Here is a 23,065-nt window from a genome sequence, read left to right on the forward strand (position 1 = left end):
TAGAAGTCACCATGATTTGTATTGAAACAATGTCCACCATACTCACACGGGTTGGCAAGATTGCATCTTTTTGCTTCTGTAACATAGATTCTTTACTAATTAAGAGAAAAGTTAATATCACAAATCTTATTTATTGCACATAACTATTTGTTGTTGTTGTTATCCAAAATACTCAAAAATGATCATAAACATACATTCAGTGTATTTTTCTTTCGAAAAAAGATTAACAAAACATATATCTTATTTTATAATTTAGCAATAACTAAGATAAAATATTGATGATGACGATAATGATGATGATGATAATGATTATGATGATGATAATGATGACGACGATAATAATGATGATGATATGATGATGATGATGATGATGATGATAATGATGATGATGATGATGATGATGATGATGATGATGATGATGATGATGATGATGATGAAGATGATTATGATGATGAAAATAATAATAATTATGATTAAAGAGACTCCATTGATGTCCGTTGAGGTGCATAAAAACTCAACAAAGCAATTAGACCATTTTTGGGGAGGCTATTCCGACCCAATGTTAATACCATCTGTCAAATCTTACTGCCGCGGTAATCAGGTCAAAAAATAGTACCTTGATTATTTCTAAGCTGACTGATCACTCATCACAGACTTTTACAATATGAAAATATTTTCATTCTTTAATTTCATATCAGATAATAATTCTCTGAAAAATTCTTGATTTTTGTTTGTTATTTTTCAAAATCACTACTCCGTGACGTCAATACTGCCGCGGTAATCAGGTTTAGGCATACGTACGTCTGTAATAAATAGTTCTGGTATGAAAACCCTTCTACATAATAATTTTATCAATAATTTTTTAACAAAAAGCATAAATGAAAAATTTATAAGTAAATGCTTTTATTAGGTGGCAAATATTCTTTATTATTTTTGATAACAATTTTCCAATTACTACGCAGCGACCAACTGTTTATGACGGTCATTAACTAGAACGTTGCAACACCGTAGTCTCAATATCATGCATGTTCTTTTGTTGATATAAACCATTAATAGTCCTTAATATTTTTTAAAGACAAATAATGGTAAATTGTCGCTTACATCAGAGACATGGATCGTGCTTGCGTGATAACTAAGGAAAACTAACTTACAAGTAAAAAAATTGCTGGGAAATGCAGCAATGTGATTGTCACGGCGAAAAAAAAAAGAAAAAATACAAAAAAACAGTTGTAAGTATAATGTTAAGGTATCTCCAAATAGCATTGAGTTTAATTGACAGGTTAACTTGTTAAGAAGGTTTTTAAGTATTGTAATGTAACTTGTTACAAGAGCCATGCATATGTAGTAGAGCAGAATAATTTATCATTCTTGTGTACTGCATACCTCTTGAGTGAGATCTATCCACATATGAAGTTTCATGTTGATATCTCAAAGGCTTTTGTAGTTATGCTCTGGACGAAATTAAGTATGAAAAGTAACAAAGGGCAATACCTGAAAAATAATGCACGGTAGGTGTGTGCCGCACTCCTCCTCAATGAGATTTATCCGCCTATGAAGTTTCACGTTAATACCTCTAACACTGTTTGAGATAAGCTCCGGACAAAAAATTTGAAAAATAACAAAGGGCAATAACTCAAAAATTATAAAGGGTATCATTCTTTCGCAAAACATTCCTCCTCAATAAGATCAATCCACCAATGAAGTTTCATGTTGACATCTCAAAGACCTTTTGAGTTATGCTCCACTCAGGTGAAAAATTAAGTATGAAAAAGTACAAAGGGCAATTACTCAAAAACTATGAAGGATAGAGTCATCACTCTTTTGCACTGCACACCTCCTGAGTGAGATCTATCTACCTATGAAGTTTTATGTTGATATTTCAATGGCTTTTGTAGTTATAAAGTTGTAACCTCTAACAATTTTTGAAATAAGCTCCGGACAAAAAGTATGAAAAATAACAGAGGGCTATAACTCAAAAATTATAATGGGTAAAGTTATTATAACAGAGGGCTATAACTCAAAAATTATAATGGGTAAAGTTATCATTTTTGTGCACAACATTCCTCCTTAATAAGATTTATCCACCTATGAAGTTTCATGTTGACATTTCACAAGCTTTTTTAGAAATATGCTCCACTCAGGTGAAAAAATTTAGTATGAAAAATAACAAGAACAATAACTCAAAAATATGAAGGGTATATCACCTCCTGAGTAAGATCTATCCACCTATGATGGTTCATGTTATATCTCAAAGGCCTTTGTAGTTATACTCTGGGACAAAAATTAAGTATGAAAAATAACAAAGGGCAATAACTTAAAAAAAAAAGCCCGGTAGGTTATCATTCTTGCGTGCTGCATTATCCTCCTCAATGAGATCTATCCACCTATGAAGTTTCAAGTTATTCCTCCTTACACTTTTGAGATAAGCTCCGGACAAAAAGTATGAAAAATAACAAATGTCAATAACTCAAAAATTATAAAGGGTAGAGTTAACATTCTTGTGCACAACATTCCTCCTTAATAAGATATATCCACCTATGAAGTTTCATATTGACATTTCAAAAGCTTTTTTAGAGATATGCTCCACTCAGGTGAAAAAATTTAGTATGATAAATAAAAAGGGCAATAACTCAAAAATTATGAAGGGTAGAGTTATCACCCTTATGCACTGAACACCTCCTGAGTGAGATCTATCTATATATGAAGTTTCATGTTGATATCTCAAAGGCTTTTGTAGTTATACTCTGGACAAAAATTTAGTATGAAAAATAACAAAGGGCAATAACTGAAAAATAAAGCACGCTCGGTTATCACTCTTGTGTGCAGCACTCCTCCTCAATGAGGTCTATCCACCTATGAAGTTTCAAGGTGTTACCTCTAACACTTTTTGAGATATGCTCCACTTAGGTGAAAAATTTAGTATGAAAAATAACAAAGGGCAATAACTCAAAAAATGTATGAAGGGTAGAGTTATCACCTCCTGAGTAAGATCTACCTCTTACACTTTTTGAGATATGCTCCGGACAAAAAGTATGAAAAATAACAAATGTCAATCACTAAAAAATTATAATCAGTACAGTTATCATTCTTTCGCACAACATTCCTCCTCAATAAGATCAATCCACCGATGAAGTTCATGTTGACATCTCAAAGATTTTTTTTAGTTATGCTCCACTCAGGTGGAAAATAAAGTATGCAAAATTACAAAGGGCAATTACTCAAAAACTATGAAGGGGTAGAGTTATCACTTTTTTGCACTGCACACCTCCTGAGTGAGACTTATCTATCTTAAAGGCTTTTTTGAGTTATGCTCTAGACAAAAATTGAGTTTGAAAAATAACAAAGGGCAATAACTGAAAAAATATGGAAAACTATAGGGTAGAATCATCATTGTTGTGCACTGCACTTCTCCTAAATATGATTTAATATCCACCTATGAAGCTTCAAGTTGATACCTCAAATACTTTTTAAGATATGGTCCGGACTAAAATGAGGACAGAAGGACAGACTGAAGGAAGGACAGGCAGACGGACGGAGACTAATTTTATATCCCCAACCGCCTTTTCGGCGGGGGATAATTAAACATTTTTCCAGCTTATAGCTAAAGGAAACACGGAATTTTGCTCACAATAATGAGACATGAATTCTGAATGAAGTTCAGAAGACTTTGTGTAAAAGACTGATTTATGGACCAAATTAAGTTATTGTACAACCTGGTATGGTAAATGCCTTATTGTGAAACGCATATGGAAAACGAAGTCTCATTTTAGGGAAAAAAATGTTTTATTGCACAAGAAAATGAAATTATTAAAAAAAGACAACAAGAAAAGCATTGATGCAAAGCATCAAAGGGCGACGCCAAAAGAATTTGACCTAAATACTTAACAAAAGATGTGTACGTTATAGCTGTACCATTTCATGTGACCTGGAGGCTAGGCCCAGTTTAAGTTGAAACTTAACCCAAAAAGAATAGACACTGTCTTTGCCAAGATTCAAAGACAATTTATAGTCAATTAACCAATCTTAAGATTTATTTTTACCAGATACAAGGATACCTGAGTCATCATCATATAATCACATGCACGAGTATCGAACCTGGGAAGAAAATCTTATCATATTTTTTCTTCCCAGGTCTGATACTTGTACCTGTGCATATAATAAAGCTTAGTAATTGCTTAGGGTTGCAGACATGTCATTGACATATTTTAGACATAAAAGAGGACCTAAAATGAACATCAGGGGACACCATAGGTACTCAGAGCAGAAGTAGAAGGAGTACCAGCCACATCAACCAGCTGCTATCAAAGATAAAACTTGAACCATGTAAGAATGTCATTACATATGGCAGATGCTTGAAGTTCCATTAAGAAGAAGAAGAAAAAGAACTTTTTCATGTGCAGTATAGTGTGATCAACTGTATCAAATGCTTTTGTAGATCTAACAGTATCATGCAATACTGCCTTTGTCCATTTCAAATTAAATGCACTTTATTAAATGAATAAAACATGTGCCAGTCGCAAACCCACTTCTAAACCCTGACTGAAACTGCCTGACCATGACTCGAACACATGACTTTCAGAAGACCAACTGAGCTATCTGGCCGGCTACACATTTTCTCTTAGATAATGAAACAGTTCTAAACCACAACATATTTCTCCACTATATTGATTAATGTCCTTGAATTCCTGATGTTAACAGAGCATAGTGAATTAAACTCATGGTTATATGCAGTCACAGGATGATAAAAACTTTCAGCTTCACCATTATAAACTCAAACCTGTGACCCACAGAATAATGTTCTGAGCTATCTGGCCCACTTACACATTTTCTCCCCTAAGTAGTGAAACAGTTCTTAACCATGACAGATATTTTAAGATTTTCAAATTAACAGATAAATAATTCTTAATTAATAAATAAAAAAAAACCTTACATACTCATATAGTCTTAATTAAGATAACAATTTATATACCATTGTATAATTATTTTTACTATAAAGGGCTTAGAGAGTTATTGGTTGTGCATTATTTATAACAGGTTGATTTTAAAGTGAACATAACTGTGCTAATTCATGTACAATATCTATTTTTTGTACAGATAAAAAACTAACCTTTTTTCTATGATAAGAATTTTATGAAGACTGATTTGTATTTTGCATCATTGAGGGCACCGGGCAAAACATGAAAATTATGCAACCAACGAACCACTTCGTGGTAGATTGTATTTTCATGTTTTCATCTGCCGCCTGGTTACTTTTTGTACTTCATGTTGGTTTTCATGTGGCACATTAAATCACCCACTATAAAATTTAGTGTACAAATTTATTCAAGGGCAAGTAACAATCTACTCTATGAAAAGTATGTTGTCGGGTTGACTCAGGAGACCTGGAGATTGAGACTGGTGTCCCTCCATTAGATAAGGCCATTTCAAACTATGCACATGTTAGAAAAAAAATAGAATGTAACTATTCAGAATATGATTTGTTTTGAGACTTTATCAATTATATTGCTGGATCCATTTGAGATTCAGGACATTTTCAATCAATGCATGTATTACCATTTATAACTTTAAATGAAAGTCTCAATCTTTAATAATAATGACATAACTGTAACTCTTTAAATACAGAAATATTATAAATCTCATCATATCAATATACTAAGATATACATGTATGCACATAACATTAATAATTCCCAGTTTCTATTAAAATAAATATGAAATCCTAACATTAACATTCAGGTACTAATGGATGGAATTCAAAATCTAGTAGAAAGAAAACTATAATATATAAACTCTGTTATAGATACTATTATTAGCCAGCTAACACTGGGTATTAACATCTTTAACCTGTAGACTGATTATGTATTATCATTTATAAATTTAAATGCAAGTCTCATCCATCATAACTGTAAGTCTTTAAAATACAGAAATACACATTATATCCATATACTATGATACACTTGTATGAACATTACATAAATAATTCTCAGGTTCCATTAAAAATAAATATAACATCCTATTAACATTGGTGTTTGGGTGGAATTCATAATCTTGTAGAAAGAAAACTGTAATGTACATGATATTGTATAGTATAAAATTTAAAAAAAATCTCAATAAAAATTATATAATAAAGATTAAGTTGTGTGAGTTTCTAAACATTAAATGCATATCTCTTACAGTAACAAATACTGTCCCTCATTAGACTTTACTATAAAACTAACTGTATATATATCATGTATTTAAAATGAGCACCCATATGTATAGCTTAAATAGTCTACCTTTTCATTTTAACAAAGGTTATTTTATGAGCAATTTACATACAAACACATACAAAATAATAATTTCACATATTGATTAGAATATTCCTCTAGCAGAATACATATAGTATATGTGCTAACTGAACAAACTAGAAAAATCTGGTCTAAGGTATATAAAGCCAGTAAAAAAATATATATCAATATTCACTCATCATGGCCTCTATGCTTTTGATTAATACCTTACAACTGGTAAATTTATGAAACAAAAATAGTAAGTAATACCTAACTTCAACCTAAGATAGACAGAAAAGAACAGATAATTTAGTAAACATGAGTTACTTCCCCTTAAAATAGAGAAAACCTGAAACCCAAAAGAACACCCCAAACATCAAAATTTTAAGAAATGTTGCAGGCTCAGTTTTATTAAGGCCATACAAATTCATGGTAAAGTATTCATAAAAAAATAGATGGCCATGTTACAGCAGTTTTACAGAAAATCGGATAGCTTTTCAACATCCGGATACTGGTACACCTTGTAAAAACAAACCATTCTGTGCAACAGATAAACGTAATTTTATAAAATTAATAGGATAATCGTTTATAATAGTTCATTACCTAATCCTTATACTAATTGGCAGGTGAACTTTCTTCTTGTAGGAAATTTTGAAAATATATAAATGAATGAACGAATGGATACATGTACGGCATCAATGTAGACCACAACGATATTCGAAATCCGGGTTTTAGTATTCAAACTTCTCAAGTGTGTCGAAAGGATTTGCGAAATTGTGTAAATATATCACGCTGATATTTCGCGTGTTGATAAAAATACTGTAATGTATATGATTTGAAAGGAAAATGTTTCTATGTAACTTTTCACGGAAATGGGCTGTACAATGATTGCGTAAAAAGCCAATAAAATGTCGGCTGTAGAAATCGAAAGGAATTTTGTAACGTGACTTTTGCCCATGCTACCGAAAACTACCCATCACAATATCACGGCGTTGAGACGCCGTGAAATTAGTACACCCCAGGAGGCTGTACGCGGAAAACGCTCATAAACCGCCATATCATATAGCTGTAAAGTGAACAGTTAAATGACAGAAATATGTGGTCAAATATGATTTAACAAGGAAATAATTATTTCAGAGAAAGACGCAAAGATCAGTCTTCAATCAAATGAATGATCCCGTATTGTGTAATTAGAAAGTTTATTCAATTCTAGGGCAACGCATCATAATTTGCTAGTCCATGTGTAATAAAATTCAAATTTTCAATACAGATTATGAGATACATAAAAAAATATTAAAGAATAAGAGGCTTAAAAAACAACAACAAAAAAACGCATATATAGATATATACGAATGACTTACAGTTTAGCATCGGGAATTCATCAACATATCTTACGAAACTTTAATTTGAAAACGATATTTGCGGGCGCTGAAGTGATTAATGTTTATTTGAATAAATCAAATAAAAAACTTATATGTTTGTGTTCTAAAAATAATCGGCGGCATAAGAGGAATTTCGTATTCATTTTACAACACTTGAAAAAATACTACAGAAAATGTGTTGTTGTTTTTTTGTTTTGTTTTCAACAAAAGTGTGTGTGTTTTAAGTTTATTTATACTCGGGGCCGGAATAACCATATGTCCGAGATTATAGAATCGAGGACGTCTTTTTCAAGCCGAATCTTCCTGGTAGCCCATTCTTCGTTCGTTGGTGGTAAAGGAGACGACAATACTGGCAAGGCATCAACTTCCTGACTGACGACAACAAAAACGGCATTCATTAGCGCCAAACCTCCAGAGTAAGTCACGAAAGGACAACCAATCACCTCTGGTACTTGAGATGACTTGACATTGACCTGCCGTGTGCCTTCTCCGCGACGTGCACGCCTCTGGAGGGATTTGGAGAAGTTTCAACAAAAAACTTCCAAAACACGCTATTTATAAATTATAACACCATTCATAGCACTGACGCTTCGATGTTCTCATCTATTTGCGGGAAATGGTCGACAGGGAAAACCCTACGTAATAACCGCACACCCTGTTAACAATAGATTTTCCGCAGTTATATTTCAAGCTAGTGAGGTTTAAAAAAATACATGTATAATCTATCTATCAACTACCATAAGTTGGTTGAGTGTTGGCGGTAAAAAAAGAAGATATAACTTCCTGATCAATTTTCACTTAGGTTGATTCAACTTTGAATAAGCTTTGCAGATATGTATTTTTTCAAGAAATATTTAGTTTTAATAAATATCCGAAGCCGTCAAAGTCAGCGACGAGTAATGAAATAGGAATAATTTTCTGAAACGTGATTTTATTCCAGATTTGCTTCGGAAGAAGACATCTTTCTGTCCGTAGAGCATGGATATTAATACTCATCACAAGACAGTATCTTATTGATCTCAATTATGGTACATGACATGTAAATATGTATAATTTTTATGTTCAATAAAAATGTTGCATAACTTGCAGTTGTTATTATCATTCAATGATATTAAAATGACATTAAGTATTTATGATGAACAGTCCTAGAATATTTTGATAAGGAACAGTCAGTTGTAAAATGTTATTGTTATCTTATAATGAACAGTCGTCATACTTTCTGGTATGTCATTTATTATTGACAGTTTAGGTTTTTCAAAATTTGCAGGATTAGCAGTCCGAATGTAGACCTCAATGAAATGTTCTGGAATATTAACAAAATGAATAGTCAACCATATTAACCATATATATGAATGGTTGAACACAACAGTATGGATAAATGACACAATGTGCATATCTTCTTATTTTGGTAATAATTGAAATAACAGCACATTTTAAGCAAAAAGAAAAGAAACTATAATTCTGAAACATTCTGTCATAGCCTCCCCATCAGTACATTCAGTGCTTTGATTTAATATTGTAATTATAATTACCTGAACAATCGATGGAACTCCAAACTGTCTGATACTCGGTAGAGTCTGTGTTTAGATAGAAAATAAATTGCACGTGCATTATAATGTTTAAAATAATTCATAAACATGAAATGCTATCCGAATTATTTATAATGAAAACATTGATTGGACCACCAAGATGTTCTGTAATGTGTTCATATGAGTCAATATCGCATTATTTCGTGTACTTTAACGGGATTATATGCTCATGTATTTATTTAATTAAATGTATATGTAAATTAATTATTTACTTATAAATGAAATATTGGGAAATATTGATGAAATAAAATGCCTTTTTTCAATTCTGTAGTTTTAGTGTAAAAATGTATTGTTCTCTACAGTGAAACTTATTTTCCGAATTTTCACTGATATCTTGCCGGACTACTTTCTTCTTGATTCAACCAATAGAAAACAATTAAGTACAGGCCATGACTTACACTATAGCCCCGTTCCCCCTCTACAACCCAAAACCCTTAAACATCATACACACATCCTATTGACAAAATCAATCATATGGAAAAAAACAACATTATAATATTTTAAAGAACATATAATTATATTAACAGAGTCATTCCGTAATTATACATGTATGTAATATCAATATATGTTATTGTACGAATAAGTAAGATGTACCGATATGTGTAAAGTATTCCAAGTGACATTCGTTGAAACATTTACAAAGCGAAACCTCCGTCTGTACACCTAGAATGTTTTTATTAGAAACCGTCACAATGAACCTTTTGTCTTTGTCTGAAAAGTAGAATTGCATACGAGTATATCAGTTTGGTTTGATTGGTTCTACGGCGCACTAACATAATACAGATTATATGTCACCGGAGCAGGAAAGATGGCTAACCTCGGGTGCTAAAAACTTCTTAGCAAAACTAGAGGTGAAGACGCTTTTTGGAGAAAAAAAGATGCATAGCCTCCAGTTATTTAAACCCATTAAGTCGCTTCAAGAACGATCATGCAGGAATAAAAGATGGCAGCAGTTCTTATGCCTCAACCATTTAACCATCAAATCACGTCAGCTTGTTATATTATTACACATGGAACATTTTATTAATGTTATGCTTATACTTTTAAGGGTTGTATTGCTCGAGTTGGTTTTGTAATAAAATCTGCATAAAATGAATTTAGGATTATCTGCCCTTTTAAGTGGCGTCCTTTTAGGACAATAAATATGCATACCAAACTGCAAGTCAAGAACTTTTATAGTTTCTAAGAAAATGGACATTAACGAATCAATTAACCAACGCTGATAACCGATATCCGTATATCTACACGTTTGTAACGTCGCTTTTCGTTGGATAATCGTAACGTTTATCATATTGATATAAGCTATTATGATTTTTGACAGGTAATATGGCCCTAACTTAACGTTTGTTTGGAAATTATTAGCCGCTAAGCGAGGGTATTATTGCAAACATCGTTTATATACGGCCATATAATCTGTCAGAAATATTAATAAAGTATTTATAATGCAGCAAAACTTCTCTATTTTTTAAGAAAAACAAATGTTCTTTTTCTTCGTAAATTGACAGCAACCGTGTATATAAAACTATCAAACGTCAAGATTGTCCAATGAAAAGTGACTTTACAAACGTGCATTATTATAAAGTTCAACTTATGACCGTATATAAAGGGTTGTTTGCAATATAACCGTTTATATAGGCCCATATTTCAGGTCAAAAATCGTTATAACTAATAATATACACAACTGCTGACAATTCATGAAGAAATCACACTATTCTTCCTAGCGGATCGGCTTATATATTATAAAAATAACCGTTTAGATAGGATACATATATATGGTGGCTGATTTGGTACACCTTGCTGTCGCTAGCGACAACACGACGCACAAAAGTGTTCTAAATTAGCCACCGTAGATACAACCTGTCAAAATCTTTATTACTAATAATATACACCCATGCACGCACACGCATGTGTAATGATGTGTGAAATGGACAAAACACTGAACACGAACCTACCTGAAATGTTTTCCGCAGTTGCAAAGCTGCAGCACAGCAACAGCACTAACGCCAACTTGTACATACTACAGTGAATATGGCGTCACCAAAGGGTATGGGAATCAGATCTTTTGACCTGTTGTTGTGTGAAGAAAAAAAGTTTTTGAAAAATCATACTTAAAATTATTCCCAAGGTAAGTGGTAATATATATTTGAATGAATTACAAGTATTAAGTTTCATATCGGGTTACTTTTCATCAGGGCCTAATTTCTGCGCGGAAGGTTTTTAAAATGTAGTGACAATGATGATTTTAAAAGCATGGCGACTGTCATAGTGGCTCAATGCTTGAAGGGTGAACTACCTTCACCATCACCACCTTCAATAACGATTTTGGTGTGTAGATTACCACCTAAAGAATGATGATGTTTAAAGTTGCAGAAAGTAGATTTCTGAAAAGGGGATTGTCTTGTGACAATAATTATTACGACCATGTGACTTGGAAAAATATTTTAATTTCTGTAAATTTATAAAAATAATAACACTACATGGCATTTGTTACAGCATGATTTACACGTTCTCAATGAGTTATTTTCACTTTATTTGCTTCTTTTTTAAACCGGCAAATTTTCTTAAGTACACACGTACTTAATAAATAAATTTAATCCCTTTGCCATTTTAATAAAAAGTTTATAAAAACATGTTGCTATATCATGTATGTATTTGTATGACAAAATATTCTTTTGAAAAGTAAACATGGTGAATAAGCTGATTTTGAATCACTAGCTAGCCCGCCGGTACGAGTTCGAATATCACCATGGGTTTTGATTTCGTTTGTTTGTTTGATTGATTGGGGTTTACGTCACACCGACACAGTATAGGTCATATGGCGACGTTCCACCTTTACTGGTTGAGGAAGTACTCACGAGCATGTTCGTGCAGTTTTACAGGCATGAACGGACACTTAAACAGAACCACCGACCCTCTGTAAGATAGCTGGATAGCTTCCTCACATAAAAATTCCAAAATACCTGGGATTCGAACCCACAGCGCCGAGGAGCAAGTTGTTTGTAGTCAATGACCATGGAATGTTGATGATACTACATGTAAAAATAGCAAATTTAAACAATTTACAGGAGATCCATCTGGTGTCTTCCTTCACAGGTTAAGCAGGAAAGACTTGAAGTGATTTTGTCACGTTTCCGGTGTAAAATCTATTCTAATTCGGTAGAAAAAAAATCTACTCGGAGTAAATATTAATTATATTTCATACTTACAAAAGAGACTATAAGAGTTCCTTATTTAATAAAAATGCCTGCAGTTATTCATTTTGTTTTACAACTTCTTCATATGATAAGATAATCACGATTTGTCATTTCTTTAAATTATGCCAAGCTTATCATCCGATATGATAAAGGAGTTCATTAAGTGCTTCACAACTTAGATAGGTTCGCCTGCACTATCAGCATAATATACGGCTAATGCACCTTTTTGTGCATTACCACCTGTTAAAGAAACAAAACAAAGAACAAGTGCACAGGATGTCAGAACGCTTCTGAAGATGGTAATACACGAAAAACAGTGCTTATATGTGGCATTATTTTCATTTTCTGCTATCAAAATCACTGTAATATTGGTGAACATTCAATAACTGAAAATGAAAATGTTAAATGATACAATATATACTGTGCTTCTCTTAGTTCACGGTACTTAACGCTTTGAAGCAAGAAAGAAAACAATACATAAACTTTATGGTATAAAAATTGTCACAAGCTGTCACATATAGATATTTTCTGCAGTATGTCACAAGGAAATAAAAATATATTTAGTCAATATCAGTTAAAATAAGCCAGACGTAAACCATATGTCGGCTATTTTGAAAACAGTACTAGTATGTCATCATTTTAATCGCGTAATGGTGTTTCATTTCAGTTTTTTCATGTTTCAGTTCAAATTTCTACATGTTATTTTATCTTTAGGCTGTAAGGCTGCTAACTTCACGAATTCCGAAGCGTCAGAATGAAAACATTATGTTAAGACATCGATCAACATTTTTTTTTAAAAAATCGCGATATTAAAAAAGCGTGGAGTGATCTAAAGAAGTGCTACGGATGTATGTCCGGCCATTTTCATGTTTGTACTATTCTTAGTTTTCTTTAGGCTGCTAGGCTGCCAACTTCAGGCTGCTAGGGTGCTGTACTGCTAGGCTGCCAACTTCACGAACATACAACATTGATGATGATTCTGCACGCGTTACCTGGCAGTGACGAAAGTGCGTCGCCTCTTGATTGCAATGGTAAACAAACAGACGATATAAGTAAAAGAAAGGGCATCGAAACACGAGGCTATCTGATTTGTAGGAGGGGGCGTAGCCAAATTAGTTTGGCATATATGCGTTTCCTTTGCAATTCTCAGTTTCTAACTCTTTTGTTGAATGAAAAATATGTTTAATACATTAGATATATGTTCACATTACTGCTGGTTTGTTTCAAACAGAAACAAAAGACAAAGTTATCTATGTATAAAGTCATGATTGTTGTGAGTGTTAAGTTGTCTTCTACATTTTTTATAAGAAAGTGTGGTTATGTTATATGGTTGTCAAAGAAACTGCCATTTTACAAAAAAAAAATAAAAACGCTAAAACATTCGTCTTTTATTTTCGAATTCACCATTCAAGTCTACCTAACATAAAATTTAAATACTCTATGAAAGGATTAAAATTCTTGAAAAATGTAGAAAATGTTTCTTATTAAGAATTAAAGTGTTGTTTTTTTCATCAATTTTTAAACACCTGCACGAAATAACAACAAGACGATGAAAGTAGCGCGTCAAAAATAAAAACAAATCCCATTCTGTCACTCACAAGCAATGTTGCCCCTTCAGCCGCAACAAATAAAAATAACAAAATGGCAGCTGTCATAGTTCTTTAGGAATACATATTCATCATCGAATGGCAAATAAGAAAGAAAAAAATATCGGATTATTTATTAAGGAAAGATCTGTCATGAAGTATACTTCTGGATTTCTATTGTAAATCTGAAAAGTCATTTTTGTTTAAGTTGAGAAAATGTTATTACAATTTGATATCAAAATTCATGTGATTAAACGACATGAAGATACTTTATCAGTTAAACATTACGAGAAAGCTAAAGGGACTCGATTTATTTGGGAACAAAGTAATATTAAACTTTTAACTAATTTAAATGTATAGTCATATATAGTGGCATAAGTAATTTATTCCAATAAGTAGTAATGTCTTAGTAAATCTTTGGCATTTTATGGGCACGACTCTATCAATAAAAAACAACAACAAAAGATGGGAATACCGGGCATTCAAAACCCTGTTAGGGCATCCCTAGCAAAACAAATAAATAACAAAATCAAATCAAGCAAATGGAACAAACAATAAAAAAAAATTGGAACAGTCTGTTCTAGACAAACATTGATAAAAGCCCTTCAAACAATACTAGTCTTTCAATTCTACATTAAAAAATAGTCACAAATACACAAATGTATTTGAGCAACAACACAGCATTGACACTGTTGCGTTTGGAATCAGAAACCATCATCGCCAGTATCACAAAATATTTATTCACCGGCCGCAAAATTCAAATCTAGCAAATACAACAAGTGAAATCTAGTATTTAAAAGTTCATAGAACACACATTTATTTATTTATTGAAGTCTCAATAACATACATGTGTTTATCAATCAATACAAAATACAAGATAAAAACGTAATTGTCACCAAAAAATGCGCAAACAAATACATGTAAATGAAAATACCAACGTATACGTTAAATGTGTTTTTTTTAAATGAATAAGCCCGTTTTGCACAATACCGTTTATTAAAAAAGAAAACTAAAACTAATAACCTAATGACGGATACGTTCATACTATGTCTAGGGATGGGACATACGGCGAAATCTCACGTTCATTTCACTAATTAGAAAATACAATTTCGATGCCTTGTGGTTTCGAGCCGAGGACTAGAACAATCTTCAATTGTGTCAGCAGATGACAGGTTCGATAGTACGGTTAGGACAATTACATCGGGATATTTTCCAGAAGAGTTTCGTATGCATTATGTGAGTATTGGTAAGAATCAACGAGAGTACAACTAGATCATTCACGTGGCTCTGATGATTTCAGAAACAAATCTATAAAAAGTAAACCCAAAGATGTGCCTTGCGTGAGGGACAACGATGTTGCAAACAGCAAAAGGTCACAAAGTATATTCGGAGAAGGTCACAATGCTCGCGAATCTAATATTTCAGGTGACAACGTCACTGCAAAAATTGCTCTGAACGATCTTAGGAACATAATAGGCGAAGAGCAAATTTTTTTTCTTATTCTACTAATTCCAAGGGGGGACTGTTACACAAGGGATGGAGTTCTTATGATAACTTGTCAGGAGTTCTAGTGATAACTGTCTGAAAACCTTTGAATGAACTACAAATTTAAACACTCGTCAAATATGACAATTTTCATCTTTAAAAAGTGGGTTTAAGGTGCTAAATTAAACTTTGATGATTAGTCATTCCTTACATCTTGTATTATTTGTAAAATTCTAATTAATAGGCCACTATTAGTTTTGAGTAAAATTTCCAAAATAGTTGCCAATTTGCACGTTCTGACCTGTTTATTTCTGGTCTTTATTCTTGCCATACATAATTACCTAATTATAATGCAAAATTGCAAACATAAAGCCCCTAATTTATACCCGAATTTTCAAATGTCCTAGGGTTCTTGTGATAATATGATAGATAATATGAACTCGTATTTCTAAATCTTGAATTAAATTATATTGAATATGGAGGCATTAACATTTTTTAAAAGTTTTTATAATAGAAATGAAAAAAAAAAAATAATTTTACGATGCTCCTTAAAACATGCAGGTTATTTGATTCTTATAGTGATTTTTGCGAGTGATTTTTGCGATAAGTTCGCGTTCGTGTATTAAATTTGCGTTTCGGAGAATATGCTCTCTTTGTCGCCCGAAAAAACAAGTAATGCTGTTCGGATTTGATTGCCGCTACAAAAGTCTTTCATTATAAGGAGTTCCATCGTATCTGCCACCGTCTATAGTATTGGCAGTTTATGATTTGCTGTTCTAAATTTGAATAAAGACATAATAATATTCGCATTGCTCTAAAAATTTTGAAATATTCTTCATTATTATGATCGTCTCGGGGTCTTTTATAATTTAACCTTTTATTTGACTGGTAAAGCTGCGCGTACCAAGACTGTTTGTATTGGTATATTAGTGTTTGTTTTAGAAGTCTATTATATGCACGTGATTTATTTGGGTCTCGTTTAGCCAAAGATCAGGGCGGCAGGCAGAATTCAGAATGTCTCCTATCATAGAGATCCATTGAAACCCATGATTAGGAAAATGGTTATGTATTTGTAGAGTTAAAACGATATCTTAATTTCTTTCTTTTTAATGAGACTATTCTAAAATGAGATCATCCTACTTTAATTATTATAATATATATTTGATACCGCCCAATTTCGACCATTAGCATGTATGGGGGTCGATTTAAGATTTGGTTATTTTACATAGAAATCAATTATGAACTTTTCCTAATATATCTAAAGTTAGCAATCCAAATATTTCCGATCCACATGTCGGAAAACAGTGTGATAAAAAAGTTTAATAGATAAATAAGAGATCTAGCGGTAAATCTGAGTTATTTGATTAAGTAAATAAAATGCATTGCCTTAGATGCTATGTGCTTTCTAGCTATCAGGCTGAAATGTCACACTGTATTGGTAAGAATCGAATTTCTCAAACGTATATTATTGTATTTGATTGACTTGCCCTAAATTCGTCCCTGTCCTAGAGTCAACATTAAGAAAGTCTAAATATCAGGCGGCGTTAAATTCCTATCACAAATATCCACAATTTTACGGAAATAGCCGAGCAATTTCATTGATTAAAAGATATCAAACCGCTTAATTTGTGATCGTGACTTTATTTACAATTTTATACGCCAAAGTTATTTCTAAACTTTGAAACGTTATAATTCGTTGGATACTTGTAAAAAATATAAATCGTACATCCTAGTTTTAAGCTACTTTCTGTTGTATGCTTTGCAGGGAAGCGCTGTTCCCGATATTGAATGTCAGCATTGTTTTTCATAATCTGCGATCAGGAAAAACAAATAGTTATGACCGATGTTAAGGAAAGCGGACGGAAACGGCACTTTGCGAGACAACGTGTATGGGAAAGCCGACATGACTTTGACAATACTGAAGACACACATTGTATAATATAAAACAATCGGATTTCTCTGCTTTAAACCATATGAACACACTTGTGTTTGTGTCTTAAATGCATTTAAACAACAACAGGAGGAAAAAAAACGAGAAGTAAAACTAGGTAAGTTTAATAACACACATACACAAAAAATTACATAAAATCAAAAGTGCGTAACACGAAATTAAAACAAAACTGGAAAAAAATCATGAATTAAAGTTATGGTTTGAAAATAGAATGACAATTGTCCATGAACAATAGGCAAAACAAGAGAGCAATAGATAATCAATTCAGGATAACTAAAAAAAAGAAGAAAAAAAAAACTAAAAAAGAGAGAAAAAAAAAGAAATGAGCTTAAATGAAGACACACATTGTAGAATTTTAAAAACAAAATTGATTTCTCTGCTTTGAACCATGTGTACATTCATATAATAAAGGGAAAAAGCGAGGAATAAAGTAAGATTTTTAATAAGATATGAAAAATAGGATATTTTATTATATTCACATATTTGTTAACACAAAAATGCATGAATTAAATGTAAGTTATAACAAATTCAAAAATAAAACTTGGAAAATAATACTATAGAGAAACATTTTAGATTTACAAAAACGTTTCAGTTTATCAATTTCGGATGTCATTAGCATTAGTTACAAGTTTTATCATAAAGAGAGATAAAGAATCCCTAAAGAAAGCCCAACAAGACAAATTTGAAAATGTTGCAAGCTCGGTTTGATTGAGCCTGTTTATGGACGGTTATGAAAAGTGCAAATTACCGGCCACGCTCCCTAGCACCGGCTTTAGCAGAATTCAACATTTTATCATGGTTATGGTGAAAATGTAAATTTAGAAACATCCGCAGATATGTTCATAAGGCGATTAACATGGAACTTTAAATGTGACACTCTCATGTGCCATTCCATGAAAAGCGACGTATGGTCCCCAAGTAAAAGAATGCTTGTGCCCTACACGAGAAAACAATGGATGCAACATTACGTTATCGTAAGGTATTGTAAGGCTGATCATTAATCAAAGTTATACTTGATATACTAGTAAACAAATTTCGAGTTTAATTTCAGAAGCATCCAGAAGGCCAAAGGCCAACGAGGACAACATTTTATCCAGTGTACATGTTAAGAATTTCTACATAATAACATCATGTCATAATCTTGTAGCTTCAATTTTGCCGTATTGGTCTTTCTTCATGGATTCTTATTTTCTCTTTTCTAAGTTCATAGCTAAAAGTATAGTTACATACATGACATAGAGGATATTTGTTTGTTTGTGTGTAAGATCATCGAGTGGGCTTTAAAAACAGTATTCTCACGCGTGACGTAGCAACGAGTGAAAATACATTTATTAAGTTCACGAGATGAAATAAAATTACATCTTACACAACAAACAAACAAATTTTCTTTTAACTTTATGCTTAAAAACAAGTAAAAACGAAATTTTGTGTAAACATTCAATAAGCGGCTAGAAAATTGGAAAATTTGAATTGTTGAAAGGCAGCCTTACAAGCTTTGCTTTTCTCTAAACAGCCTGACATTGTCAGAATTGTCAGCACAAATTAAATTGAGGTACCACATGGGGAAAATCTTAAAAAAATAGTTTCGTCATTGAAAAGTGTGAAATTATATTTTGATAATTTTCACTGTGAAATTATCAAATATGATTTTCACGGATAAATCAGTAATCCACTGAAAAGCATAAAAACAACATGTAATGTAATCTTGAAGTACTAATTATGATATATTATATCCATTCGCATTATCAAATCTTACAAAATGAACTGATGAGTGCACATATTGGTCTAAGTACAAACTAGTGACTAAACCTTCATGACGTAATAAGTATATTCATAATATGCTTCGCAATGACCAAACGAATTATATCTGAAATATCACAAATATATATCAACTATATGTTTCGTTGTAGCTGTTATTTTTTCGAATGCGAATGAGCAAAATAAATTACAATTTTCAAATATCATTTTTGGGAAATAACGTTTCATTACAAGTAGTATATAAGAAAACGGAAAAAATAAATTTTAACAAAATACAAAAATAAATCAGATGTCATACAGATGATGGCAATGTAACTCTATAATTTAATGTAAAATTGGCGAATTTTGATATTTACATGGCAAAGATCAGTCTTTTGGACGAAGACACAAGCATAAAAGCAGTAGAAAACTTGTTTGTCTTACATGCAAGAGAAAAGCACATTCTGTACACGTACAACAGATGTTATATATTTCACTCTTGCCTATACCACTTATGTAAATATTGCATCCGGTGTCACCATACATAACCCGCCTCAATCCAACAAGTCAGACCAACAAATATCCATTATGTACTATACCAAGAACAAGATAATGCATCTACATTCATATAATGCCTGTTTGCTAATTGAAATTACAAGTTGACATAACAAGTATATATATTGATAATACTCTTAACATATCTGATTAACAATCATTTTTGTATATACATTTTTTACTTAAAAATTATACACATCACTATAGTGTAAACATCCGACCTTAAATTCAGACATTTCTTTACATGACATAGTAGATACATAATTCTAAAATATACCTATGTCAATCTGTTACTGTTAATATACACACACCTTTATCCTTTTTAACTTTTCAAATGCTCTATTATTCTTAGCTTTGTATATTAGTTTCAACATTATTGCTATATCAATTAACAAAGCGAATCATAAATGCCGTGTATGTATACATACACACTTAACTTTGTCAATAAAACTTCTTTATCAGATGAAATTAATGATAAGCTAAAAAGAAACTTTTGTGTGTTGCATAATTAAAAGTAAGTCTATAACTTAAAGCTAGCTATGTTTCTATACCAAAAGAGTTCTAGTTTGACTGTTAAGTTAACACTCGGAATACCGTACTGCGGCTCTACTGACTAAGCTATTGGGCCGCCTACAAACTACCTCCCTTCCCCTTATTACAGAACAGTTCAATACCGTGACATAATCATTTTCGAAATAATTTGGGATTCGAACATAACACAACTTTGGGTCTCCTGAAGAGTTTTCAAGAACATTTTTTCCCCATCTTATTACTATGTTTAACTTTTATCCCTTATTGTTCTGGAATTTCATTCATTACACACATTATCAGGAGATAATTTGGTAATGAGGTTGAAATAACCTAATCTATTACGCTTTCCTGTTTTCCAAACACAAGTAACATTTTTTTTCATCTTACAGTCTCCCATTTAAAATTCTTATACCACTTTGCTTACAAATATCAAGCATTTGTATACCATTACTATTAACAGGACCTTTGTCAAGAGAGTTTCTCAGAAGGTAACTATCTTCAACAAATTATCTTGCAAAAATAAGAATGTACTTTATCATTAGCTGGCACAAGATCAGGCAATTCTGATGTAAGACCATTAATGTCTCCTCAAACAAGTAGATGTTTAAATTGAAACATTGTTTTATGTCAAGTTCTAGGATATAACTTAGTAATCAACAGAACATATAACTTTCAATTAATGGTTGCCGAGAGCTACCTTCTGTGACTGCATAACAAAGTATCACATACATGTATAAATCATAAGAAGAAATTTGAATGCACAATAGATCGTTATGGGATGTGAAAACAAGTGTAACAAGTGTATGGAGGGCGATCGTTGCCAAAATTCCAAACATGTAATGTGTTCCTTTTGAAAACTACTTTTGAAAATGCGAACATGTATGTCTAGCATTTTTGATTGCATTCGTGCACAGCAAATTATATGCCTCTTAATCCAATCTTTTAATTGAAGGCACCCGCTTTTAAATAACAAGTTTACATGTAAATCTTTACAACTGGCCTAACACACATTTACAAGTTCGTATCTACCATTGCATATAATACATAAGCATGTTTACACACTTGTGGATATATATATGTACCTGAAAAACACAAATGAAATGTAAAACTCGAATGCAGAAAATATAATTTAATAAAACGTGTTTCCAGTCGTAGAACTACAACAGTACATTTACACAGTTACATGTTTAAAATGACAAAAGTTGATTCACAAAGTTAAACGATTTTAAGTCATGCATGACGCCCCGCCCCTCTCTGAGTACTTACGATCTTCTATCACGGAAATGTACGGACAGGTATAATACCCGTCGCCTCTCTAAAGTGAAGGAAAACACGGCGTCCATTCTAACTTTTTCTTTTTTTCTATAAAAAGTCCAATATAATTTGTATCAAATGAAAGATTACTCCATAAGCTTTCTATGAGTGCCTCGGAAATAAAAATGAATTAAATAGATGTATTGATTTTGTTGTTGTTTTTTTTTAGTCTGAAAATAACACTCTCGAATTGGTAAGAAAAACACGGCGTTCCCTCCAAAACTTTTTTTTTTATTTCGTAATATATTTTGATAATTTTGGATTGAAATAAAAGTGTGATTAATACGATTTATGATATATAATTATATAATGCCTCAAAATAAAAAGGAATTAAATCAAAATGAATTAACTTTTCGTTAAAAAGTTTATCATGTTACTTTCTGTAAAATAGAGAAAATAAGAAATCCCTAAAGAACGCCCAAACGACAAAAATTGAGAATGTTGCAGGCCGGTTTGATTGAGCCTGCTCATGGACGGTAATGGAAAAAGCAAGTTATCGTCCACGCCCCCTAGCACCGGCTTAAGCAAAATTCAACATGAAACTGCGTACAGTTTTGAATTTTGAAACATCCGCAGATGTGTTAATATGGTGATTATCATGGAACTTCAACGTGACACGTAAGTGCCATACCATGAAAAACGGCATATGATCCCAAGTAAAAAAAAAAAACACACTATGAAATTCAGTAAGAGAAACATGGCGCCCCTACTTACTTTTTTTTATTTCTTGATCAATTTTGATAATTTTAGAATATGATAAACAAGATCATCAAGAAAGGCGGCGTTGATAATTTTTAGACTCAAGTAAAAAAATTCTGGAGACAAAGTGATCCCTCGGAAGCATTAATCACAACAAAATTACATAAGAATTGCAGACTCGGTTTGATTGAGTCTGTACATGAGAGATAATGAATAAGTGCAACATCCCTCACCCCCCTAGCACCGGATTGAGCGGTACTCAATTCTCAACACTTAATAGTGCTTAAGAATCCTTAATGAACTTTCTAGTGATGCCTTAAAAATGAAATTAATTACATAGAAGTATTAAAAATTTTGTTTCTAACTTATCGTTGTTTTTTTTCTCTTAAATCCACACTCATATATTCGGAAAAAAAATAACGTCGCTTCTTTAGATACTTTATTCAAAAAGAAAAATAAATATTGAATGAAGTTAAGACCATAAGTTTTGAACAAGTATATTAAAAATCTGGAAACAAGGTGATCCCTCGGAAGCATTAATCACAACAAAATTACATAAGAATTGCAGATTCGGTTTGATTGAGTCTGCACATGAGGGATAATGAACAAGTGCAACCTGCCTCACGCCCCCTAGCACCGGCTTGAACGGTACTCAATTCTCAACACTTAATAGCGCTGGCATCAATGATCCCGAAAGACCAGAAAAATATAACAACACTGAAGTGAAGTACGGGGCAACTTTTTACAGCTGCCTCGCGGCACTTGAAACCTGCTGTT

Source organism: Ruditapes philippinarum, unplaced genomic scaffold (assembly GCF_026571515.1).
Source record: "Ruditapes philippinarum isolate M1 unplaced genomic scaffold, ASM2657151v2 ctg2167_1_1_1_1, whole genome shotgun sequence".
In the NCBI taxonomy this organism is placed as follows: domain Eukaryota; kingdom Metazoa; phylum Mollusca; class Bivalvia; order Venerida; family Veneridae; genus Ruditapes; species Ruditapes philippinarum.